This window comes from Rattus norvegicus, chromosome 5 (genome assembly GCF_036323735.1).
Source record: "Rattus norvegicus strain BN/NHsdMcwi chromosome 5, GRCr8, whole genome shotgun sequence".
In the NCBI taxonomy this organism is placed as follows: domain Eukaryota; kingdom Metazoa; phylum Chordata; class Mammalia; order Rodentia; family Muridae; genus Rattus; species Rattus norvegicus.
Window position 1 is genome coordinate 168793995 of NC_086023.1, and position 14743 is coordinate 168808737.

Genomic DNA, 14743 nt, shown 5'->3' on the forward strand with positions numbered 1-14743 from the left:
AAATGCATAGTAAAAGGTGCAAAAGTCTGGTAATGTAACCAGAAATTGTCAGAAATTCTACCCTAATTATAAGTCAAAATTCATTGTTTTTTTTTTAAAGGAAAAGTCAGGGGGCTGGAAAAGGCGGCTAAATCATTAAAAACAACTATTGCTCTTGGGGAGGATCCAAGATGGGTTCCCCGCACCCATGTCAGATGGCTCGCAATCGGTTTCAGGAGATTCTGCCCTCTGAGGGCACTGTATTCACACACACACCCCCCACCCCCAACACACACACACACACACACACACACACACACACACACACACACACACTGCCCCACACCAAATCAGCAATCCACACAGCAGTTTTCAGTCAAGCGTTGCAACCCAAATCTGATCAAAAAGTTGCGTGCTTGGTTTAGAGTTAAGTTTGGTCATTGTGTGTTCAGACAACTTTTAATGTTGGCCAAGTTTTCAAGACTAACACATGTAGTCTGGCATTTAGCACCCCCATTTTGGGTCACAACCCACAGAAGCTTCTCGGGGGCATATATATGGCTATCCCTAAGTGTGAAAGTGTGGGACGTGGAGGTTGACTGCTGACCATGGGGTGGAGGAGCAGACAGCTGGGCAGCTTCAAGACATGACAGCTATTCTAGTCAGCTTATTTTGAGGAATACTGAAAAAACAAGGCCTTTTCCAGGGTGCTCCCAGGCTGTCCTGGTGTTTCAGTGAGATGGAGTGTTGAGGTAAGGCCAGGACATCTCCCTACCACTCTCTTCAGGATTCCACAGAGGGGAAGGACTTTATGCAGGCCGAGTGCATCCAACCAGTGAGTCTACACTGACAGCTTTATTCTTTGTGCCTTCTGGTGCAATTCTGAGTTTATCTCTGGCCCCTGTGGGGGCAGTTGCCTCCTGCAGACCTGGCCATGATGTAAGAAAGGCTGAGGAGGAAGGACGCTCAACAACTAAGAACACTGGGTGTTTTTTTTCCACAGGATCAGAGTTTGGTTCCCAGCACACACACGGCAACTTGCAACTGACTGTAACTCCAGTCCCTGGGGGATCTGATACCCTCTTCTGGCCTCTGCAGGTACCGGGCACACGTGTGGTGCACAGACATACATACATGCAAGCCAAACACGCATGCACATGAAAATAAACAGCTAAAAACATTCTAAAAAAGGATGTGGGAGATGGTCTGAGGTGTGGCCTTTGGTAGATTCAGGTGGCCCTGACTCTATGTAGGCAGATATCCCAGCAAGCCAAGGTGTTATAGAGCATGGAGGGGAACAGCCACAACAGCAGCAGCAGCCTGGAGGCAAATCACTGTGCTTTCAATGAGCTGCATGAGCTCTCGTTGGGGGGCCCCACCCTTTTCCTTGGAGTCCTGTGGAAAGCTGGCTCCTGCTTTTCTTGGAGAAGTAGCAGGAACCAGCCTGCACGTGTCACCCTGGGGTGTGTAATCTGACGAAGCTCTGACTGGGGTTCTCCTAAACATGGAGTCAGCCCAGCTCCTTCTGAGCATGCTCTGTGCAACTGGAACTAGAAGACTTCCCGGAGGTGGCAGCTTCTCACCCAGAAAAGCCACAGCCGCCTCTGTGCAGCCACACACATCTGGATGGCTATGGTTCTTACTAGCTCAGTCTTCAGGATCCTCCAGTGGGGGAGCGTCTGCTTCAAGCCTGTTTGTAGGGAAGCCCCACTCCCCATTTCTCCGGCCCTGCTCAAGAATCTGTTGCCTTAAAGGGCAAGACTCTACGTGACAGTTTCTCTGTGTGGCCAAAGGCCCATGAGACTTCTGCCTGGGTGTGCACTCGAGCACCCTGAGCATGCTCCGCATCTACACCCATTGGCTATTCCCATCTGGTGGCAGCCACCGTATGAGGCAACAAGCTAATGGTGACATCGGCTGGATCAGCATGCTCAGGACCAGTGGGAGAAGGCATGGTGTGGTAGACAACGTTCTCCAGAGGAACAGAACTTATATATGTATATATAATATGAATCTATATAATGTACATATTCATGAATATATAATAAATATATGTATGTAATAATGAATGTATATAGAACTATATATATTCACAAATATATATACATTATATATACATATATAGTGGATATATGTATATATAACAATGAATGTATACATAAAGGGGATGTATTAGGGTGCCTTACAGGCCACGGTCCAGCTAATACAACAATGGCTGTCTACCAATGGAAGGTCCAAGAACCTAGCAGATTGTTCAATCTGTCTCAGCTGGTCTTCAGTTTACTCCAAAACCCTGAAGAATCAGGCTCTCATGCCAGTGAAGGAAGCGAAAGCAAGCAGGCAAAGAGAGAGCTTCCTTCTTCCCCCCACCCCCTCAGGCAGGCTGCCAGATGAAAGCTGTACCCCCCCACCTCCGGTGATGTGGATTAAAGGTGAATCTTTCCACTTAAAACACCTGAATTAGAAATGAATCTTCCCGCTTGAAATGACAGAATTGAGGAAATAGTTCCTCGCAGGTGTGCCCGGACAGTTGGGTTTCAGTGAATCCAGAGAGAGCCCTACTGTCAACTAAGAACAGCCACCACACACTAGGGTGCTCAGAAGTGACTTCCTGCCTCGATGACCCCCTCTACTCCCAGGCTGTGATGGCCCAGGACGCTGCCCTCATTCAATCCGCCAGGATGAGCAGGGTAGAGTGCAGCTGAGATCTGGGATGTAAGAAGGAGCCACTTGGTCATCCATGAGCTCTGCTAGGTACTGCTCAGCCCCAACAGGATCGGTGCAGAGATTCTGGGGATGGTATCCCTATCTAGAACTCTCCATGTTTTCAAAACTCTTAAGAAGAGGCCAGCATATAATTGGCTCAATAGTTCACGAGTTCTGGGCTTGGGGGCAGCATGGCTCAGTTGGTCGAGGGTCTGAGTTTGGTTCCCAGAACTCAAACACAAATAAGACAGGTGTGGCATCATGCACTGGAAATCCCAGCATCGGGGAGGCAAAGACTTGGGCTTACTGGCCAGCTGGGACAACTAAGGAGGTGAGTCTCAGGCCAGTGGGAAGCCCTGTCCCAGACAGGCTCAGACAGTGCTCAAGAATGCTCAAAAATGACACCAGAGGCTGTCCTCTGGTCTCGATACATGCCATGGGTACACCTGAGTGTACACACACACACACACACACACACACACACACACACACACAGGCATACACACACATAGACACACACACACACAGACACACACACATAGACAGACAGACACACACACATACACACAGACAGACAGACACACAGACACCCACACACAGACAGGCATACACACACATAGACAGACACAGACACACACAGACACACACACATAGACAGACAGACAGACATACACATACACACACAGACAGACACACACAGACAGACACACACATACACAGACAGACATACACACACACACATACACACACAGACACAGACAGACAGACAGACAGACAGACACACACATACACACACAGACACAGACAGACAGACAGACACACACACACACACACACATACACACACACACACACACACACACAGTGTTTCGCTTGCTTTCTTCCCCCTTGTGTACATAAGTGGTACTAAGAAATCACGCTGCCTAGCACCAGACTGTGGAGGGAGGCTTTTGTCAGAAGCAGGGGGCTGGCTCTCAAATCCTGTTTTTCTGTAACGTTGACCCTGGGCAGAGCTTTTATATTAAATTAAATTACCCCTGAAGTGAAGTTTTTATCCAACACTCAGCTTTTGCAGTAAAATTACAATTATTATACAGAACCCAGAAATGAGAACCCTGGCACACCATGTAATCTGAAAGAATTCTACTGTAAGAGCGACCCGCTCTCTCCCATTGCACACAGCTCCGCCAGGCAGCCCTCCCTCCACTCTCCTAGTTTGTGTATAATACCCAGAATGCAATACAATAAAACCCCTGATCTGCGTTATTAAATAGGTCATAAAAGTGTCAGCAAGAATAACTTATTTTTTCAACTGTCATTAAAAATGATATATAATTAAGATATGCTATAAAAGATGATTAAAATAGCCATCTCTATAAATTCCAGAGGGATCGTGGGTTTTTTTTGCTATTGTGTGCAAAATGTTAATGGCCGGGGTTACATGTCAGGGAGGGGGAATGACAGGCCAGGAATACTCTACGGGCCTTGGCATAAAACTTGTTTGTCACTTAGAGGATGACAGAGAGCCGTCGGAACCGCCGGGTGCCTGTGAGTCTGGAAATTGGCTAGCATTGAGAGACCAGGACTCATATGCCTGGCAGGGTCACACACATCCCACTGCTGGGAGGGATGCTTTAAATATTAGAAAGGTGGGGGTTTTTCCAGCCCATCCAATATTGCTGTTATAAAATACTGGCCAGGGGGTCATTTACAAAGACAAGATTCTCTCCTTTTTAATATTATTCCTCCTCCTCTTTCTCCTCTCCCACCTCACCTCTCTCTCCTCCCCAGTTTCCTCCTCTTCTTCCTCCTTCTCAGCTTCTCTTTGCTCCTCCACATCTCCCAGTTTTCCTCTGTAACACTGGGGAAGGAACCCATGCAGTTTCCATGCCATTGTATGTCCTTCTGCATGCATGGTCCAGCATGGAGTCTCCTTTCCTGGGTCTCTATGCTCTTGGGAAGGAGGGCTTTCCACAGCTTCAAGGCGACGGTACCATACCAGCCTAGTTCACTCAGATGCCCCTCCTGTGTTCCCCCTGTCCCGTGTTTTCCTGTCTCATTCATACCATCTCACTAGTTTTTTTCTCATATAAAATCGTGGGCAGAACTGGGGAGATGGTTCAGTGGATAGAAGGGCACAAGCTTGGTAATCTGGGTTTGGTCCCCAGAACACATACAAACTGGATATGGTGGTATGTGCCTGTGTGTGCCTGTGTGTACCCATGTGCCTGTGTGTGCCTGTGTGTACCCATGTGCCTGTGTGTGCCCATGTGCCTGTGTGTACCCATGTGCCTGTGTGTGCCCATGTGCCTGTGTGTGCCCATGTGCCTGTGTGTACCCATGTGCCTGTGTGTACCCATGTGCCTGTGTGTGCCCATGTGCCTGTGTGTGCCCATATGCCTGTGTGTACCCATGTGCCTGTGTGTGCCTGTGTGTACCCATGTGCCTGTGTGTACCCATGTGCCTGTGTGTGCCCATGTGCCTGTGTGTACCCATGTGCCTGTGTGTGCCCATGTGCCTGTGTGTACCCATGTGCCTGTGTGTGCCCATATGCCTGTGTGTACCCATATGCCTGTGTGTGCCCATGTGCCTGTGTGTGCCCATGTGCCTGTGTGTGCCCATGTGCCTGTGTGTGCCCATGTGCCTGTGTGTGCCCATATGCCTGTGTGTTCCTGTAAGTGCCTGTGTGTGCCCATGTGCCTGTGTGTGCCCATATGCCTGTGTGTACCCATATGCCTGTGTGTGCCCATGTGCCTGTGTGTGCCCATGTGCCTGTGTGTACCCATGTGCCTGTGTGTGCCCATGTATGCCTGCGTGTTCCTGTAAGTGCCTGTGTGTGCCCTATGTGTCTGTGTGTGTCCATGTATGCCTGTGAGTGCCCTATGTGCCTGTGTGTGCCTGCATGTGCCTGTTGTGTTCCTTTGAATCCCATCACACAGTGAGATGGGAGGCAGGGACAGGAGAATAGTCTGGAAGCTTGTGGTTTCCAGCCACATTAAAGTATGTATCCCAGCAAAACCACTAGACAGCAAGGTATAAAGAGACAATTGACTCTCTCCAGTTGTCATTTGACATCTACACACATGCTGTGACAAGCACGTGTTCTCACACCATCCATACACACACACAAGTAATTTTTATGAGAAAATATGGCTATTCGTGGCCTACATACGCTCATCTCTCCAGTGACTGCTCTTTCTTGCTCCTGGGGGATTCCCCTAGCTTCCTAGATTCTTTTAATTAGTTGCTTTATGCATCTGTGGGGGAATAAACTTCTGTTGAGAAATTCAGAGCCTCCAAAGAAAACTGCTGATGTTGAATAAGAAGCCTTCCTTCCCCAGCTAGGAAGGCCATGACAAGTAGCACCCACCCACCCTAATACTACTACTGGGCAGACAAGGGCAGTGCAGGGGTCGTCCTGAGTGTCATCATCTGGATGCTGGCAGGTCTGGGGTCCCTCTTTAGCCAATTCCAGTCTTGTTTCCCAGCAAGAAGTATAGACAGAACTCAGGGAACACCTGGGGGAGGCCTGGGATACGAAGCACCCCAGAATTGTCCACAAGTCCTACCTGCATATTCTCTTGATGCTCAGTCATAGAGAGTGAGGCTGGAAGACCTCACGGATCACTCTCCTGTCAGCATTAAATCATCTGCTGGGCTGTGCAGAAGCAGCCATGTCTTGTAGGCAACCAAGTCTGGAGGCGAGGTGCAGAGAAGAGCTCAGGTTCCTCCCCTTGGGCATTCCCGGGGCTGTCAGGTGAGATCTGTGAGTCTGCTCTCATTCCACTTGCAAAGGCTCATGGGACCTCTGACCTTTCACCTGGACCATTGTATAATTCTGCTCATAATGCCAGCACAGAGGCTTTGGGACTCCTCAGGCAACTAAATTAAGAGTCTGACTCCCATCTCTGTAAAGAGCATGTACCAAATCGTTGCTGCAAGCAGAAGAAATCTTCCCTGCCCAGTTCTGCGTCCCAGTCCTACCTGGGCATCATTTCGGAAAGGGTGGAGGTCCCAAAGGGAAGAAGCCTGGTGCAAGGAGAAACAAAACAGATATGCACAGGGCAGATCCCAAGTGGGGATGTCAGGTGGGCCGAGGGGTTGTCTGCTGGAGGCACATGTGTCATTAAGGCCCTGGAAGGGAGGAACGGTTTTCAAGGAGTTGCTGGCTTCAGACTGCCTTAACACTCCTGCTTCCCACCCTCAAGTCATCAGGGCGGTGGGAGAAGAGCAGCCAGGGCTCATGTCACCTGAATGCCTTTTTCCTGGCATGGGAAGAGTCAGAGGCTAAATACTGAGTGTCTAGTGAGTTTTTGAAATGTTGGAGCATCTATTCTGGGTGGGGCATCTATCCTGGAAGGGATATCTGTCCTGGGCAGGGTTTCTGATGAGACTCACAAGTGGAGAATGGCCTGTGGCTCTGGCCACAGTGAGACCAACACTTTCCCAGATGAACGGGTCTCTCTCTCAGGCACATGGTCCAAGGCATGGTCAAGAGCTTGAGTCTACCTGGAGTTACTGACGCTACAGCTGTGGGTACTGGGGTTAGAAGAGTAGTTCTTGCTCTAGAGTGATGTGTGGACAAAGCTTTGCAGAGTGCAGGTGGCTTAGTAGCTAAATCACTTGTCTCGTGAGCAGGGGTGCATTAGCTCAATCCCCAGAAACTGAAAAAAAATGGTAGGGAGTCTGACTTAGTTAGGGTTTTACTGCTGTGAACAGACACCATGACCAAGACAACTCTTATAAGGACAACGTTTAACTGGGGCTGGCTTACAGGTTCAGAGGTTCAGTCCATTATCATCAAGGTGGGAGAATAGCAGCATCCAGGCAGACGTGGTGCAGGAGGAGCTAAGAGTTCTACATCTTCATCTGAAGGCTGCTAGGAGAAGACTGGCTTCCAGGCAGCTAGGATGAGGGTCTTAAAACCCATATCCACAGTGACACACCTCCTCCAACAGGGCCACACCTCCAAATAGCGCCATTCCTTGGGCCAAACTTATTTAATCCACCACAGAGGAAGTGCATGTTAGTGAGCCCAGCTCAGGAAAGTTGCAGACATCAGAATCCCTTACGAGATTCTGCTAAGCTTATCTGGTAAGCTTCAGGCAAGTGAAAGGCCCAGTTTCAAGAAAGGAAACTGGCCTTTACACGCATGCTCACATATACACGTACACAGCTATACAGTCACTCACCTGTACACACATAAATATTGAAACATACACAGGGGATTTGTGGCAGGTGAGGCTGGAGCCACAGCTCAGTTGTAGAACTTGCCTAGCATAATGAGGCCCACAACTAATTATTTAGCTAACTAAGGGTTATTTTCAAGATGATCAAGTGTAAAGGATGTCAGAATTCACAATTCTCTCTGTCCAGTGTACCCTGACTTCACTCCTTTCTCTGGGTGCTATAGTAAAATCTGAAGTCCCCCTTAAAGCCTATTTGCTGATGGTTTGGGCCCCAGTGTCAGGTGGTTGAGAAGTGCTGGGAGGTCTGATCTGGTGTGAGATATGACCTGAGCTTCAGATCACAGGGGCCTGACCTTGAAGGAGATGGTAGGACTCCAGCCCCTCCTCTTACTTTTCTTTTTCTCTCTCCAGCCATGAGGTTAGTGATTTTGCTACATTGTCTACCCGAGTTTGTGTTCGTACTCTGTTCCCTTTGTCCAGACAACTGCCACCATGTGTCAAATTACATTTTCCATCTTGTAAAGTATCTGAGGTGACGGTTACAGTGTTGGGAAGCTGGCCAATACCACATGAGTTAGAGGAAACCACCACAGTTACTTGAGAGTGCCCACCGAAGAATAGACCCCACACCAGGACACTCAACTCCCTGCCTCCTAGCTCCTTCTCAGCTGGGGGACGGACGGGGTCAGGAGAGCTGAGCTTACCTACCACATTCACATGTAAACTGAACTTGTGGACTCTCCTAGGACAAAGGTGGAACACGCTTCCTGGGGCGAGCCCTGGACTATTGCCCATAGACCTGCTATCTCCGAGAGGCAGGGAGCTTTCTCCTGTGAGCTCACAGTGAGGAAGCAGCTCCAGTTGCACTTGCAATGATAACTTCTATGACTCCCATCTCCTCTCCTGTCTCTGGTGCTGCATGAGGAGGAGAGCGAGAAGGGCATGGGACGAGTTGAGGCTTTTCTGGAAGTGGAGACTTTTGTGAGGAAAATGGAGGGTTTCTAGGACTCACAGATGGTGGGCAGGTAGAAAGGAAGTTTCTAGAACTCTGGATGAGGTGTCTAGAACATCTGGCTCCAGTTGGTGAATGGAGGCAGGGACTAGAATACAGCTCAGGATGAATGTTCTGGCCACTTCTCTCATCGTTGTGACAAAATGCCTTGTGGGAACAGGACTGGAGAATCAGGGGTGAGAGGCAACTGAGTCATGTGACAAATCTTGGGAAATTCTACTCCCGAGACCAGCATCAGGGTGCAGATCTGAGTTTGTTATTTAGACCATGAGCTTCTATACAGCATTTGAGCCAATTCCAAGCCCCTAAATTCTTGGCCAATTATATCTTGTCATACCATCCCCATGCTCCAATGAAAGCCCTCCCTGATGAGGTAACTCGGAAAGAGTTGGGCGAGCATCCTCACCTTTGAGGACCTCTGTGAAGACAGGGAAAGCAGCCACTGCCCTGGTCTCTGTTTTTGCTGCCACTGTCATGCCAGGAGCCATTTCACATCTAATGCTGTGTGTGGCAGACTGTGAATCGGGACTCTTCCAGGAGTCATGGGAGCCTGTGGCATCTGGCTCTCTATCCCACTTTTTCCTCCACAATGTTGACTTCCCCCCAACACCTGAAAGAAGCAAACATATTGAAGAATTTACTTTGGCTCACAGTTTGGTGTTCCCATCCATGATGGTGGGGAAGGCATGGAAGCAAGAGCGTGAGGTGTCTGGTCACCCTGCACCTGCAGTCAGGAAGCAAAGAGAGATGAGTGATGGAGGTCCACCCACTCTCTTCTTTTATTCAGTGGGGGTATCTTTGAACCCCATTTAATGTGATACAGAAAGTCCCTCACAGAGGTGGTCTCCTAGTCAATACCAGATCCCATCAAACTGACAAGTGTCGGCCACCTCGATGGTGGCTGGAACCTTTGGCTGGACCATGAAGAGAAGAGCCCAGGAAGGGAGTCTTAGGGCCTGGGGTCTCAGATGGTCCTGAGGGAGCTTCCTGAAGGCAAGGTCTTGGATCCCAAGTCCTGTTACAGAGTTTCAGCCACCTCAGGGTTCCATGCAGAACCTCAAGGAGCCATTTCAGGAGCTGAAGAATTCTGCAAGGTCGGGGAAGTGAGCCAGGGGCTTGGCTGTATGCTGCGGTGAACACATTGGCACTCACACAAGAGCTCCTGGGTGAAGGGCTTTGTGAGCCAGACTCCTCTCAGTAATGGTATTAGATCCCCATCCGTGGTAGGGAAGCCAACGGTGACACTCTGGGGCTAGACTTCACACTAAATGGGGAACTTGTATGTGAGAGAAGGTGGGGTTCAACACATGTGGGAGAGAATGTAGAGTTGTTTAAGGATGGAGACGAGAGAGGAGCAAGGGTTTGCCTATGCTGGCCCGAATGCATAATTTATATTGTCACTCATAAATGCCCAGGACCTAGCCTGGCTTTCATTCTCCCGAGCCCAGCATTGCCCTCCTGCCTAGACTTCAAGGCGGCACTCTGAGAGAAGGGCCACACGTTCGTGAAGGAAAGAACCCACATGAGCAGAGCCTCCTTGAGGAAGCCTTCCCTCCGAGGGCTGAGGGAGCAGCCATTGCCCTGATCCCCAGCCACTCAGCGAGGCAGCCTTTCTGACCTCAGAAGTCAGCCTCTGCAGCCTCCCAAACTCTGGCCTCCGCAGAAAGAGGGGCTCTCGGGTTTTGCCCATGCCTGGTTGAGAGTCAACCTGGAACTTTTCTTCACCCAGACACTTACCAGGCTGGGTTAAAGCTGATGCAAACTGACAGCCCGGGCCTGGGGAGGCTCTGAAGGAGCCAAGGCGTGAGGCGGTCTCTGGAACCCAACTGATAACTTCAGGCAAATAAGGCAGGGAGAGTGTCAAAGGGAATCCTTAAGCCAATAGTTCCTAAATCCAGACTGATGAATTGCCATCAAAAAGCAGAAGCCTGGAAGTGACATCCTGGGAGAGGGTAAAACAGGAAGGCAGGGAAGGCCAGGGAAGGCCAGGGAAGGCTGAACATTGGCACATCTGCCAGAAGCAATGCCAGGGGAGGCAGTGGTCCAGGGGCCTCTGGACCTAGCCTAGAACCCATGGGGCTTGGGTAGTTGGGTCTTCACAGTTTGGGAGTCCAGAAGTCCAAGGCTGGGTGACCCTATCATTTCTGCTTCTGGTGGGGACCTCACGATGGCTCTTGTCACATCCCAGTGGGATTGAGAGGAGAAGCCGGAAGCTACAGAAGGGAGGGGCTGGTCTTGTCCTTTTGAACCAACTTCTTTTGAGGGTCTACAAGAGAATCATCATAATGACCCTGAGAAACAGCCACCTTGGCCTCACCTCTGTCACCTCCGTCACCACCATCACCTTTTCCTTCTGGTGCCTTTAATCAGGCGTCCAGCATTGAACCCTTGGGAACGTCTCCCATGTTAGCCATAGCAGGCTCCTTTGGGTTCCTGCAGGATGCAGAAACCAAGACCTCAGCCAGGAAAAGGGGACTCTGGCTGATTGGCACAGTGGGTGTTCAGAATCATGACTGTGTTCCCCTTGCAAGACTAAGAGTGCAGTTTTCCTAACTAATTTAATTCTTTCCACAACCCTGCTAGGGTTTTTCTAGACCCACCGAGAAGGACAGACTGCCATCTTCTCTGGAGCTTCTGGCAGTGTCCACCTCACCCAGAGTTGGGTCTACATTATTCCCCAGCCCCTCCTAGGTTTCTCTCCTAGGGTTCCTAGTCCTGGGTCCGCCATATGTCTTCAGGCTTGAATAGACATTTTATCTAAACCTTTGTGTTCTGCTAGCTTTGGGTGGTTTCTCAAAAGCTGTCACATATGGGAGTCAGTCACTGTCACCTAAGACCCCCACCCTGAGTGTCTGAGACTCACACAAAGCACTCTGAGGATGATGGCAGACTTCCCATACATAGCACCTGGACCTGTTCCTGGTTCCTCAGGGTAGGGTTGCTGTGTGTTCATGGATGTCCTAGGAAAGCCCAAGGGTAGCCAGAATCCAGCTTGTGCCTGTGTGTTGACAAGAGGACCAGAGGGAGATGGTCTCTTCAGTTCTAAGGGCAGAAACTGCATAGAGAGAGCTGAGGCAGGCCGGGGCGTGGAGAAGGAAGCTGATGGTGGTGGGAAGGGCCAGCTTAGCCTGCGTCTCATCTTTGAGTTGGACTTCTTTAGTCTTAGGGACTCTTGGAGGTGGGCCAGGAGGACATCCTGCTCCACCAAGACTTAGGAGCTCCAGCTGCAACTCCTGCTGAGCAGGGTGCCACGCTGAGGCATCCCTTCCCCCTGAGGGGCCAGGCACATGACACAGTATAGACTAGAGTTTATTGAGGACATGGGGAGGGGAGCTGAGAAGGTAGCAGAGAAAAAGAGAGGGGGGGAGGGGAGGGGAGGGGAAGGGAAGGGAAGGGAAGGGAAGGGAAGAGAAGAGAAGAGAAGAGAAGAGAAGAGAAGAGAAGAGAAGAGAAGAGAAGAGAAGAGAAATAGAAGCCTACAATGAGCACGTGGAGAGAGAGGGGGAGCAGGACGAAAGGACAGAGCAAAAAGGCAAGAGAGAGCAGAGAGGGCAAGCGGCCCATTTTTTGGTGAGTCAGGCACACCCAGCTGTTGCCAGGTAACTGTGGGGCGGAGCTTAGGCAAAATGCGAACAATGCCCCTCATCTCTGGGCCTGACACCTGCTGAGACCAGGAAAATAGAAGTATTGAGGTGTGACTTTCAGGGATGAGCCTTCACAGGACTCACAGCCTGGACATCAGCCCTCTTGGAAGCCAGGAGCATGTAAAGAAGACACCTGCCTCCAGGCAGTCAGCCCCCATCTACAGGATGTGTGAGACTTAGTGCTGAACACAGCCGTGCTAAAGATCCCCCTTTCTGATGCCTCTGAGAACTGAGGGTCAAAGAATTGATCCCAACTGCCCAAGGGGAATGTGGAAGATGATAAAGGTGGCCGTCTTACATCTGAGAGTTTTGTGGTGACTTGTTGCTCCCGGAGGCAGCAGCGGCTGGGGCTGGTGGAGTCCCCCTGGAGGGAGAAAAGAACACTGATGGAGGCAGGACAGGGATGTGAGGTTCAGTTTCCCCTGAACTTCATCCAGATTTCAGGCTGGCACACATAGGGAGTCTACCCAGAGAGGAGGGCTTGAGCTTCCTCCTGGTCCGCTTGGCAGTTGTGTAAGCCCTTTTGTGTAGAATGGAAATAACCTTCCTTTGAAGTGTCCAATTGAGTTATTTGTGGCATTTTAACTGCTAGTTTGCATAGATAGCTCCGCAGTTGATCCCACTGATTGAGGCGCAATCAGCTGCTTACTTAACCAGGCAGGGAAAAGAACACAGCACCAGGGGCTCTGCAGCCCGGCAGTGACCACAGGCGGATCCAGTCAGCTGCACCCGGAGCGGACCCCACAATGCCGTCGTCGGGACCAGGTGAGGACCAGTGGACGGACCTTGGACCTTCTCCGTCTCCATGGAGGCAGGCAGGCTGTTCTCCCCACATCCCTAGAACAAAGAAACGTGGCGGAATGCGGTGCCCAGCTCAGATCATTTCCGTAGTATTCAGAAGACAAAGACGGGAATGCGTTTCCCCTTCCGCGGTTGAAATGGGCCTCAGGTGCACACAGCGCATCCGGCATCCGTATGCTGCAGCTCCCAGTGGCTTGTAGGGATTAAGGTGTGCTGAGAGGCATGTTTGTTTATTTAGTTCAGGGAAGGAACTAAATAAACCTCCACAACTCTTTGTGGAGGTCAGAAGGACATCCTGTAGAGGCTGCTTCTCCCCACTCATCGAGAGGTGCCTGGGGGTTGAACTCAGGTCCTCAGGCCCCAGTGGCAGCAAGCCATTGCATCCACTGAGCTATCTTGCCTACCCGACTGCTCCTCTTTTAAAGTGATCTGTTTTAGATTTTGCTTTGTCACTCTCTGTGGGGTCTTATCTGCCGTCCCCATCTACAGGAGCAGCGCAGTGGAGGGCTACACAAAACCTGTGCTGGCCTTAACTGCCCGCAGGGGGTTGGATGAGAAATGTCCGCCATGAGCTTGTGTATTTCAACACTTGGTCCCCAGTTGGTGCCCTCCCCACCAGAGTCTTCTGTGAGAGGGGAAACTATTATCAGTTTCTCACATTCCATGTCTAGAAAGGTCTTTATACAGGAGCCTTATTTTTTTTTACTTTTATTTTTAAAAGATGACTTATTTAATTTCTACTTCTTGGTATGTGTCTGCATGTGAGTGTATATGTATCTGTGAAATCGAATGCCCTCAAAGGCCAGAGAGAGCGCCAGATCCCCTGGAGATGGAGTTAGAGGCTGTTGTGAGATTCCCATCATGGGTGCTGAAAACCAAACTCAGGTTTTCTGCAAAAGCAGTGTGTGCCCTTAACTGTTGGGCCAACTCTCCAGTCCCCCTCATCCTCAGGGAGTCCATTTTAGGGACACTGCACATCCAAGCCATGGCAGTCCTGTGCCTTTCCCAGAGGCCATTTGTGGAAGAATGGGGACTTGGCTCCTGCAGTCTCTGCACCAACGTTCATGGTGGGGATCACCCTGCCACGGTACAGCTGGCCTAGGCAGCACATACAGGTTCGAAGATTCTCAGGCCCGGTCAAGGCCTCCATCTTGGTTAGGATTACCATTGCCACCAGAGCAGCTTGGAGAGGAAAGGGCTTGCTTATCGGCTTACACTTCCATATTGCAGTCCAACATGTTGTCCCTCACGGGAGGAAGTCAGGATGAGCTCAAGCAGGGCAGGAACCTGGAAGCAGGGGCCCATGCAGAGGCCATGGAGGGTGCTGTGCTGCTCGACCGCTTGTTTCCCTGTGACTTGCTAATGGAGTGGGCCTCACCTCACCAGTCACTAATCAAGAGAATGTCTTACAGC

At 50.4% G+C, this 14743-nt stretch overlaps 1 long non-coding RNA gene across 1 annotated transcript; it reads right to left on the reverse strand.

The window, feature by feature from the left end:
- Window positions 1-9499: 9499 nt before the first annotated feature.
- On the reverse strand, window positions 9500-11128 carry LOC134479053 (uncharacterized). The gene is made up of 2 exons (XR_010052027.1): window positions 10623-11128; window positions 9500-9609 (listed from the first exon to the last, which is right to left on the reverse strand). It is a non-coding gene; the product is annotated as an uncharacterized LOC134479053 (long non-coding RNA).
- Window positions 11129-14743: the final 3615 nt, after the last annotated feature.